The sequence below is a fragment of the Rousettus aegyptiacus genome, unplaced genomic scaffold, assembly GCF_014176215.1.
Source record: "Rousettus aegyptiacus isolate mRouAeg1 unplaced genomic scaffold, mRouAeg1.p scaffold_m13_p_2, whole genome shotgun sequence".
Classification (NCBI taxonomy): domain Eukaryota; kingdom Metazoa; phylum Chordata; class Mammalia; order Chiroptera; family Pteropodidae; genus Rousettus; species Rousettus aegyptiacus.
In genome coordinates, this window is record NW_023416295.1 from 13888339 (window position 1) to 13898845 (window position 10507).

The 10507-nt window shown below is 48.3% G+C and overlaps 1 long non-coding RNA gene across 1 annotated transcript; it reads left to right on the top strand.

The window, feature by feature from the left end:
* The first annotated feature begins 2426 nt into the window (after nucleotides 1-2426).
* Nucleotides 2427-4522, top strand: LOC118613830. The gene is made up of 2 exons (XR_004955941.1): nucleotides 2427-2690; nucleotides 3165-4522. It is a non-coding gene; the product is annotated as an uncharacterized LOC118613830 (long non-coding RNA).
* Nucleotides 4523-10507: the final 5985 nt, after the last annotated feature.

The following is a 10507-nucleotide window of genomic DNA, read 5'->3' on the forward strand; positions in this document are numbered from 1 at the left end:
ACAAAAATGAAGCGAAGAGAAAGGCTTGATGAAGGGGAGCCAAATGCAGAGAGGACTGGGAATCTACATACTCTGGATCTGAGGGAGAACTTGTTCTCTAGGCTCTAGATCCCCTCCATCCATGTACTCTCAGGAAAAAGAGGGACTCCTCCCCTGAGTGGCCCAACTCTTGGCTCCTGGCTTTCTGCCACATAGCAAGAGACATTTCTAAGCTTGCATGTGTGGGCTAGCACGTATTTATACAAACACAACATGTTCATGCTCATGTACACATACAAACATAATATACATATACACACCTACACATAGACATACACACACATATATGCACATAAATGCAACTATAAAATCATATATGCACACGTATATAACCTTCATAGGCACGCACATATACACACACAAGTAAGTACATATAACACAAAACATCTAAACATATCCATCCATCCATCCATACACAACATATAAACATACAAACCCACATATACACACACAAACATATACATACACACACACACACACACATACCTGCATCTACATACTGCATGTGGAACTTATCTTTCCAGATGGCCTCCCATGATCCATACCTCCTGCTAGTCATGCTTTTGTGTCGTCTTCTCCCACGGTATATCTGGGTTGGTCTGTGTGGCCAACAGAATATGGCAGAAATGATGGTATACGAGTTCTGAGGCCAGGTTATAAAACTCTGGTGGCTTCTTCCTTGTTCTCTCTCTCTGGTCACTCACTCTAGAGGGAGCTGCGTTGTGAGGACACTCAAGTGGCCGTATGGAAAGGTGTATGTGGCAAGGAACTGAGGTCTTCTGCCAACAGCCAGCACCAAATTGCCAGGAGGGTGAGTGAGCCACGTAGAAAGTCTGTCTTCCAGCGCCCGTCAAACGAATACAGCCCTGACTGACATCTTGACAACAATTTCATGAGAGACTCATGGAAAGGAGGCTGGTGTGACTGGAACAGAGAGGAGGAGGGGAGAAGGAACTAACTGGAGAAGAAGACAAGGTTAGATCATGCTGAGCCTTAAGGCAGTGGTTGGGGGTTTACTGTTTATTTGAAAGTATAGAGGAAAACCATAGAAGAATGGTAAGCAAGGGGGAAACATGTTTCAGTTCATATTTTAGAACTTTGGTGCATGTGCAGAGATTATAGGGAGACAAGAGTGGGAAGACAAATATTCAACAGGTATTTATTGAGCGCCTACAGTGTACCAGACACTATTCTAGGCTCCCAGAATATACCCCAAGTTATCAAGCAACCAGTTATTCTAAGCGACCAGAAGAGATGCAATCCTGGTAGCTGGTAAAAGATGATGGTGGTTTGACTAGGGTGGTGGGATGACTTTTGGGAAAAAAATATGGATGGAGAGGAGAAAATTTTTGCAGGGAGAAAGCATATCACTGCCTAGGGGTGCCATTGATAGGAAGGCAGGGTAAGAGAACAGGAATGGCACACGTTAACTGAGCGCTTACTATGTGCCTGTCTGTCATATTTCTAAATGTTTCCTGGGTAATAAATCAACGCGTCCTTCTAAGAATACTGTCAACTAGATAGATACTGTTCTCCTCACAGCAGAGATAAGGAACTGGGGCACAGAGAAGTGAGAGTGCCTGCAGGTGCGTGGATTTGACCCCAGGCAACCTTACCGGGAGCGCACTATCTTAAGGAGTACCCAGGTAAGGGACCCGACTTCTCAAGAGCTGCTGTTTACCGATATGCAATTCAAAGCAGGACTCTGACGCCAAGACAGGGAAGAGCTGGAGTTGGGGGCCTTGTCATCACCCGCCGCGATTGGCTGCGCTGCCGCTGCGGTCCGGCGGTTGCGGCAGCGAAGCGAGTGTGCCCGGCCAGACCCTGCAGAGGCCGCCACGGGCGCGGTGGCCCGGGGACCCGCGGGGGTGCGTCTGATTCCGTCTGATTCGTTGCTTCCTGCTGTTGAGCAGCCTGCGGGGGGCCGGGACGCCATTAGTCCCCAGGGTTAGGAGGAAAGCCGGGGGAGGTGTGGGCGGTCCCGGGAGGAGGGGTAGCGAGGCGGTGGGTGCACAAAGCACGGAAGCCCGGGAAACTGTGGGGGGCGGGGAGAGGAAATTAGGTGGCGTCTTGGAGGCGGGGGAGGGGTGGGAGGGAGTAAAAATCGGAAGATGGGGTTGGGACCAAAGAGAAGCGGGCGATGGGGAGTGAAAGGGACCTCCGAGTCCGCAAAGGGACACAGATCCAGGCCACAAGGCCACGGGAGAAACAGCACGTGCCAAGGGGCCAGGGCGCAGATGCCCGGCGCTGTGGGGTTGGCAGGAGCCAAGCCGGCGGGCATCCCGTCCTGACCGCGGGAAGAGGCCCGGGCCCAGCCAGGCGCCAGGGCTTCCGCTCCAGCCTGGGGAGGTGATTGGGTGGCGCGAACTCTGGTGAGAGGGGCGACTGCGCGAGGGAGCCGCAGAGGATGCGGAGGTCTCCTAGCCCTCCCCGCTCTCGCGCCCTTGCCTCTCCACCGCGTCTCCGCGGGTCTTTGAACTTGGAGACCAGCGCAGAAGCCTTCCTGCGGCATTAGGGGTTGGAAGAAGAGGGCCGAATGCGCGTGAGGGGTGCCAGGCCCTGTGAGAGTGCCTGCGTCCTTTCCACTGCACAGCCGGGCCTCTCTCCCGGAGCCACCTCCAGACCAAGCCTCTGCCACGCGGCGGCTCCTGGTGACGTCAGGGGCTGCGCTTAGGGTCGCTTGCTTTACCCTTCCCATAGCAGTCCTTGAATTGATACAGGACATCACTTATAAAATTCTTAATCTTTTAGTGGGAAATGATATGGGACATCTCTTGCAGAGTTCTTAATCTTTTGAGTAAAACTAGTTAAGTTGTCTTCCCTCCTTTCTCTAGGAAAAAGGCCCTATCCCTCAAATCCCAATAATTACCCCAAAACTGGTGACTCAGATTCTCTGGCTATTGATAAGTGTCATCGGCCCATTGATGGAAGAAATAGCATTAGGCCAGACAGGGCCCCTGGAGTCTGAGAGGGGAGGGGACTTTAGGCCAAAGGTCTTTTTCACTCTTTAAGAGATATATTAACCAAGACTGTTTCCCTTTACTAGGTTAACAGGCAAATCAACAATAGAAATTAATACACATCTGATTTAAATAACAAGTTTGTATCTTCTTTTCCTTGTCTAGGGCCTGAGGCTACACTTCAGCAGGAAACCCAAGACCACAACCTGACTAAGGCAGAAAGGAGAAGAGCTCAATGAAACCCCAGTGGGCATGCAGGGACAACAACCCTCCTCAGCAGGAAGCAGATACAGAAGAGACCTCCCATCCCTGAACATCGATACTACTAATAAGGGGGTTCATGGCTCTTAGAAAAGAGATAGGCGGAAAAGGTAGTTAGGGGGTTTCAGGTCTGCCTGCAAAGACACTGAGGTTGTCCTATTCTAGAAGGGGTCTGTCCTAATCCACCCATAATTAAGCAAGCCAGAAGGCATTTTTAGGCTAAAAGTAACTTCCACAAAAAAAAACAGTAAGCAGAGAATTAGGTACCAATTTAAGCCAGTGACTCGCACTTGCACAACGAAGACCCAATGACCTTCAGTTCACCTGAGCCTCATTACACCATCATTATAATATGATGCAAATGCCCAGAAGTTCGTTAACATCATTATAACAGACTGGATTCTGGGAACGAACATGCGCAGAAAGCAAACGATGAATCACTGAGTCCTGTCAATCTTAATTGTCAATCAAGGATGCCCACCCCCCTAAGAAAAGTAACCAGCCACGGCAAATAGGCACAAAAACCCCAAAGGCTTTGTTACCAGGCCTTCTGAGCCACGCTTCCCTTGCTCAGGTCCGCTTCCACGTCCGGAAGTGCACTTTCCCTTCTATAGAGCTTTTCTTTTCTGCTATGTTTTGGTGTCTCGCTCACTGCTTTGTTTGAGACATCAAGAACCTGGACAATGGGCCGGGAGAGAATCCACATTCTCCAGTAACAGGGTCGCTGCCTCAAAGACCCAGCTCCCCTTCTGAAGCCGCCTCCCCCATGGCAGGGTGCCGGGGTCTCTCGCTCTTGCGTGTGCTTGCTTTAAATTCTGTTTTTTGATAATTATCTTCTATGTCAGGAGATAGCGGTTTTCCATTTACAGTGGCAAAGTTTCCTTTTAAAATAATTTTACTTGAATACGAAACATGAGTCAGCTTAAAAGAGTAAGCCAATAGTACAGTGGTACAAAGAGAAGCCAAAACATGCTGGCGGTTCTCAAATAACTGAAGTTTGGGAAAAGTTGTGTTAAGCTACAATGCTTCCATTCTGTAAAACTAAATTTACTGGTGACTTATAAATAACTTTACTGAGATGTAATTCACCCATTTAGTGGTTTTTAGCATATTTATGGAGTCGTGCAGTCATCACCACAATCAATTTTATAGCATTTCATCATCCCCAAAAGAAACCCTGTGCCCTTTGGCAGTCACTAACCATTCCTCCCTCTAACTACCACTCCCCCAACCCCTGCCTCAGGCAACTACCAATTTACTTTCTGTCTCTATTGATTTTTCTATTCCGGATGTGCATATAAATTGAATCACGCTATATATAATCTTTTGTGACTGCCATCTTTCACTTGGCATAATATTGTCAAGGTTCATCCATATGGTAGCATATATCAGTTCTTCATTTTGTATTAATGAATAATATTCTATTGTGTGTATATACCGTATTTTATTAATCCATTCATCAGCTGATGGACATTTGGGTTGTTCCCAATTTTTTTAGCTCTTATAAAAAATGCTGCTATGAACCTTCATATAGAAATTTTTGTTTGGACGGAAGTTTTCATTTGTTTTGTGTGTATCCCTAGGAGTGGAATTGCTGGGTCATGTAGTAATGGTATGTTTAACCGTTCGATGAACTACCAGACTGTTTTCCACAGCAGCTGCACCACTTTACATTCCCACCAATAGTTTATAAGGGTTCCAGTTCCTCCACGTCCTCACCAGCACTTGTCAGCACTAGTTACTATTTCTTTTTGATTCTAGCCACCTTAGCAGGTGTGAAGTGGCATCTCGTCATGATTTTGATTTGCATTTCCCTGATGACTAATGGTGTTTAGCATCTTTTCATGTTTATTGGCCATTTGAATATCTTCTTTGGAGAAATGTCTATTCAGATCTTTTTCCATTTTAAAATCGGGTTATGTGTCTTTTCATTGGGGTCTTCACTTGTTTGCATAATTGTTGGGATCTAATTGTGAACTGGAAGAGGAGAGAGGGTCAGGATGGAAAAAAAAGCAAGCAAATTGGATTCTCTCCTGCCCCATCCCATCTACCTGGATCGAGGAGGGTCTGTATAGTAGGTGGGTATATTGCGGTTTTCAGGAAAAGAACCTGACTCCCCAGCTCTGTCTGAAGCCAAGTTTCATGCTTTACTCTTCCAAGGATTCCAGAACTCATTGCAGCTATCCTCCCTGGAAGCAGCTGAAGTTCTTCTCCATCCCTAGCCTGTCTGTCTGTCTGTCCATTCAATCTTTGTAGCCGTCTGAGGCTCTGCTCACCTGTCTGTCCACAGGCTGCCTCATTGCCTGAAGATTCTGTTCTGACCTGGAAGTCTGTGACAAGGATGAGTGAGACCCAGAGGATGAAGAGGCAAAGGGTGGAAGTGAAGGGAGAGTGGGGAAAGCAGACACTTGGGAAGGGCGGGGGATCTGGGAGCAACGGTGCCCAGGGTGCTGCTTCTCTGCAACCAGGGCTTTTTGAAGGCTTTTGGCCAAGATCTCTACTAAGGCCATTTTCATGCCCTTAGACATGAGCAAAGTGGGCGTGTGGCCGGCCAAGCTCTTCCAAGAGATCATCAACCCAGTCTTCTGAACCTGGCAAGGTACATTTCAGCAGCTTGTGCCTCGAGGTGAGACCAGAGAAGCTGGAAAAGAGACACTGGGCCTGTCAGATATAGGGTTAGAGAGGGAGCCTCTAACTTGACATTAAAAGCTCCTTCCTCAAACTTCCCTGCCTGAGCTTTCTCATCATACCCACCTCTGGAGCCTCACCTCCCCAGATCCTGGGTGAGATAGGGATGGTGGTCTCCCAGCCTCTGCAGGGAGCTGTTCACTCTCGGACTCTTTAGCGGAGCACAACAGAGGTGACTAGGAGTCCCTGGAAGAGGCCAGCATCCATCTCCTTGGGACTGGCCCAATCCCCTGGTGCCGTCTGAGTTCTCCAGAGCCAGGAATCATAGGGTCCCCAGGCAGAACCCCTCCCCTCAACATATCCCAGACTTAGAAGTGGGGCAGTGGGCAGCTCAGAGCATATGGCAAATAGAAGACATGAAAAATAGGAGTGAAGAGGGGGAGGTGATTCCCCAGAAAACTGTCTAACCTTTCTGAAAGCAGAGTTTCATGGTTGCAGGGTTCAAAATGGAGATCTGCTTAGAGTTCAAATTACCACTGATAATAATCACAGTGTCTAATGTATGAGTAATACCTCAGTGTTTTAAAAGCACTCTTTCCATCCTCAACCTCATTTGATTCTCACAACAGCATCATTATTAAATTCCCTTTCGATCATTTAGTATATGACAAGCACTGTGCTAAGAAATATGCATTATCTCCTTAATTCTCTCACCAAACCTATGAGGTTAGTCATTTCATGGATGAGAAAACCGAAGGTTGGCAAGTTTAATTAAGTTTCCCAGGGTCACAGAGCTACTAAGAGCAGGGATTCAAATGCTGAGGTGGGCAGAAGGCAAACTCCTGTACCCCGGCCAGTCTTCGATCCCTCCAATGCCCCGTAGTCCCTATGTACAAGGCCCTGCTGCAGGCGAGAGCCTGGCCTGGCCCAGGAAGGCCGAGCCCACCAAAGGCCTATTTAAAGAGGGAGGCAGGGCGAAGGAGGGGATAGATGTTGGCTGGCGAGAAATGGCAGGACTTTCACTGAGCCCGATGGAGGACCTGGAAGGGAGGGCCTGGAGGGTGCGACAGAACAGGGCTTTCGGTACAGACAGAGCCGGCCCTGCTTGGCTCTGCGGCTGCCCCGCTGTGACCACGGACACATTACCTAAGCTCTTCAAGTTGCTTCTTCCGCATCCGTGAAATGGCGACTCTCCCAGGTTGCTGTGAGGATTAAAGACGGTGTATGAAAACTGCCTGCCAGGGTCGGGGGATCGGAAGGAAATTCTTTCTTTTCCCACTGGAGGGCGCCCCCCACTTTTTGGTCTGTCACAGGAATATTTTACAGATTTCGGCAACTGTGGGATGCCAGGGCTGGGGGCCTCGGATGGCTTCTTATTCTGTGGAATCGAGCACAGGCACGGAGCTGAAGGGCCTGCAGAAATCCACCTCACAGGTTGTCCAAATTTAGGAAAATATATGCGCTCTCTGTTTTTCTAAGAAAATCTTGAGTGTAACATGACACTAATCCCCACTTTACATACATAGAAAGTGCCCTTTAACAGGAGAGGCATCCAGAGCTCCTCACATTCGACCTCCCTTTGCTCTGTGGTGTTGAGGACGTCACCTGGGCAAGGCTCTCAGACATCCCTCGGGACCCTTGAGCTCTCTGGAACCCAGATAAAAAACCACCCATCTAGTAGTTATCTACTTCCCAGCTGAGAAATAGAGTGGGCAAGCATGGAACAGGACTACACAAGGTCTCCTGACTGAGCCTTCTGCCTGCACAGCCCCCAGCTCTCCTTCATGGCTCCCAGGAGATGGTGGGCTGCTTCACGCATCACACCTCTCTACACGAAGGATAGCCCGAGCAGGTGACATTTGAACTTTGACCTAAATGACACAAGAAAGCAGCCAGGGGAACATCTGGAGGAAGAGCCCCCAAGGCAGAGAAAATTACAAATACGATTGCCCTCGTGAGGTTGCAGGGCTCCTTAGGAGAACAGACAGAATTATCTGCGGTGGGAGATGACCTTGGATCAGGACTGCTTAAGGCTTGCAGTCTATAGACGGGTTTTGGGTTTCGTTCAAAGTGCAGTGGGAAATTATCGGGGGGATTTTAAAAGAAGGAAATAGGACAATATGATAAACATTTTACAAAGATACAGTGATGGTGCTGGAAAATGGATTATGAAACAGACAAGAGTAAAAGCAGGTAGACCTGTTTAGGGCCGTTGAATCCAGTTCGGATCTGGTGGTACCTTGGGCTAAGATCATGGCAGCATCACTGGGAAGCTCCTAGCTGGGCTCTATCCAGAGGCAGCCGGAACCTCAGAGGTGCTCCAACCCCTCACCCCTTTCAAGGAAACTGGTTTCCATCCCTGTCACTGTGGCAGCCAGGCCTTTGTAGCTTGGATTGGTTGCCGGACCACATTGTTGGTCTTATGACTGATCTCAGGATAAGGATTGGTTGCCATGGTTCTATCAAGTATGCAAACAAGGAGCTGCCATTCTCCTCCAAGGCTCAGGGGACCAAACAGGTCTAATAAAAAACACTGAAGGAGACAGGACTAGAAATGAGGCCCAGGGAAGAGCCTGAAGAAATGTACTTCAGAGGTCTTCCAACTTTTAGAAGTGCTCGAGTCACTCATCTCATGGCTTATTCTATTCAGTTCAAGACTGCTGTGGAGACTTGTTTTGAATTTGATGGGGCTGGGGGCTGCGCAAGGCGTGGAGTAGGAAGTGGCGACCCTTAGTGCATTCATTGAAAACCCCTTGTTCCTCCCCATTTGAGGATATTTTTGAGCCTTTTCCTATTCTGAGTCACAGCCTTGTGGCTGATTAAGGATTCTAGGGAGCCTCTTATCCTGCACACTTTCCCTTGGGCTCTCAAGGACAATTTCAGGCTGACCCAAGTCTGGATTATTAAAGCTGGTTTTCAAGCAAGTTCTTTCTACAGATTTTTCTGGAAGCAGAATGGGTGGGCTTTGGACCTGACCAGAATCTCTGAGGTGAGATGGGAAGTTTGGCATGTGGCGGGGTGGGGGGGGGTATGAAGAACTAGCCCCTGATTGTGATACGGGACAGAGCAAATTTCTCCAAGTGATAGAGCGATCAAGCCCAGCACCAAGAGAAGAAGAGGGTCCTTTGGCGGAGAGTGAAGAAAGAATTCAGCACACACGCCAAAGTTGGAGTCAAAAGGAAAATTTATTAGAAAGTGGGTAACACTCTACAAACAGAATGTGGTCTCCTGTCAGAGGCAGAGACGATAGAGATAAGGAAAGAGAGAGACAGAGTGAGGCACTGAGAGGGGCCCTGAGTGTTCAGGGATTTCAGTTTCCATGTCGTTCTTTAGTTCCCATTGCCTAGGCTATGGACATACAGTGAGGAAGGGGAAGAGTGTGTAGCCTGGAAAGGTAAGAACTTGTAGAGTGAAAGGCCTGCAGGCAGTTCCCAGCCTTAAATCCATAGGTTCCCATGGTTTTAGCCAGAGAGAGTGACCCTGCTGGTTCCGGTTTCCTCTTCACAGGTGTGGGGAATGGGCTGTTAGCAATCCCAGCAGAAAATTTCCTTTGTTCTGAAGGAGTCCTCCTGGCCTGGCTACAGGGTGTATCAGCACATTGCAGTCTTTGAATGTGGCATGATTAACATTTTAATTCTCTTGCCTCCTCCCTACATTAATTGTGCTGAAGGCCTGGTTTCAGAACCCTTCTGCCTCCCACAGATCATTTCTAAAGTGGGTGAAAGGCAAGGTGGAATCATGGCTGGAATAACAGTCATTCTACCCACAGCTTTCAAATGTGTCTCCTTGGTCTTCCTTCCGTTTGTAGAAGGAAATCCTTCCCTTCAGATCCCACGTCAAGCAGGCCTAGGACCTTGCTCTGCCTTCTGATGTTCACAGTGCTCTCCAGGCATTAGGGTCTCCTACAGAGCAGTCATGCCAGCCCCGACCCCCAGGAAGCACACTGAGAATCTACAACCAAAGGCTCTCACATTTAACATTTTGATGCCTATGGCCAATTTACCCCTGGGAAAGTGGAGACCAGCTGCCGTTGCTCAATCCATCCGAACTTCACATGTCCAATGTCTCGAGCTTTCTATTTCTCAAAGCACCTTCATAATTAGTTCATTGGATCCTCGCAATGAGAGCACATGGGAAGGTATCCAGACCATGACCTTAGTCCATCTGGGCTGCTATAACAGAATACCATAGACTGGATGGCTTATAAACAACGGAAATTTCCCACAGTTCTAGAGGCTGGGAAGCCCAAGATCAAGGCACTGGCAGATTTAGTGTCTAGTGAGGGCCTGCTTCCTGGTTCCTAGAAAGTGCCTTCTTACTGTAACCTCACACGGTAGAAAGGAAGCAGGATCTCTCTGGGGTCTCCTTTATAAGGGCACTAATCTCATTCATGAGGACTTAGAGACACTCCTCTGGTAATAGAGGCTTAGCCGTGCTGCCAGTACAGGTCATTTACCCTGCATCCTTGTGTCTAATGACATAGTTAAATGTAACACCCAACTCATCATATCAATTTATATAGTACCTAGTTCTTATTAACTAGGTTGACCCCGACCTCCTGCCCAACTTTTTCCCATATCATAGATTCGCTGTGCCTGGACACTACAATACATGGTTCC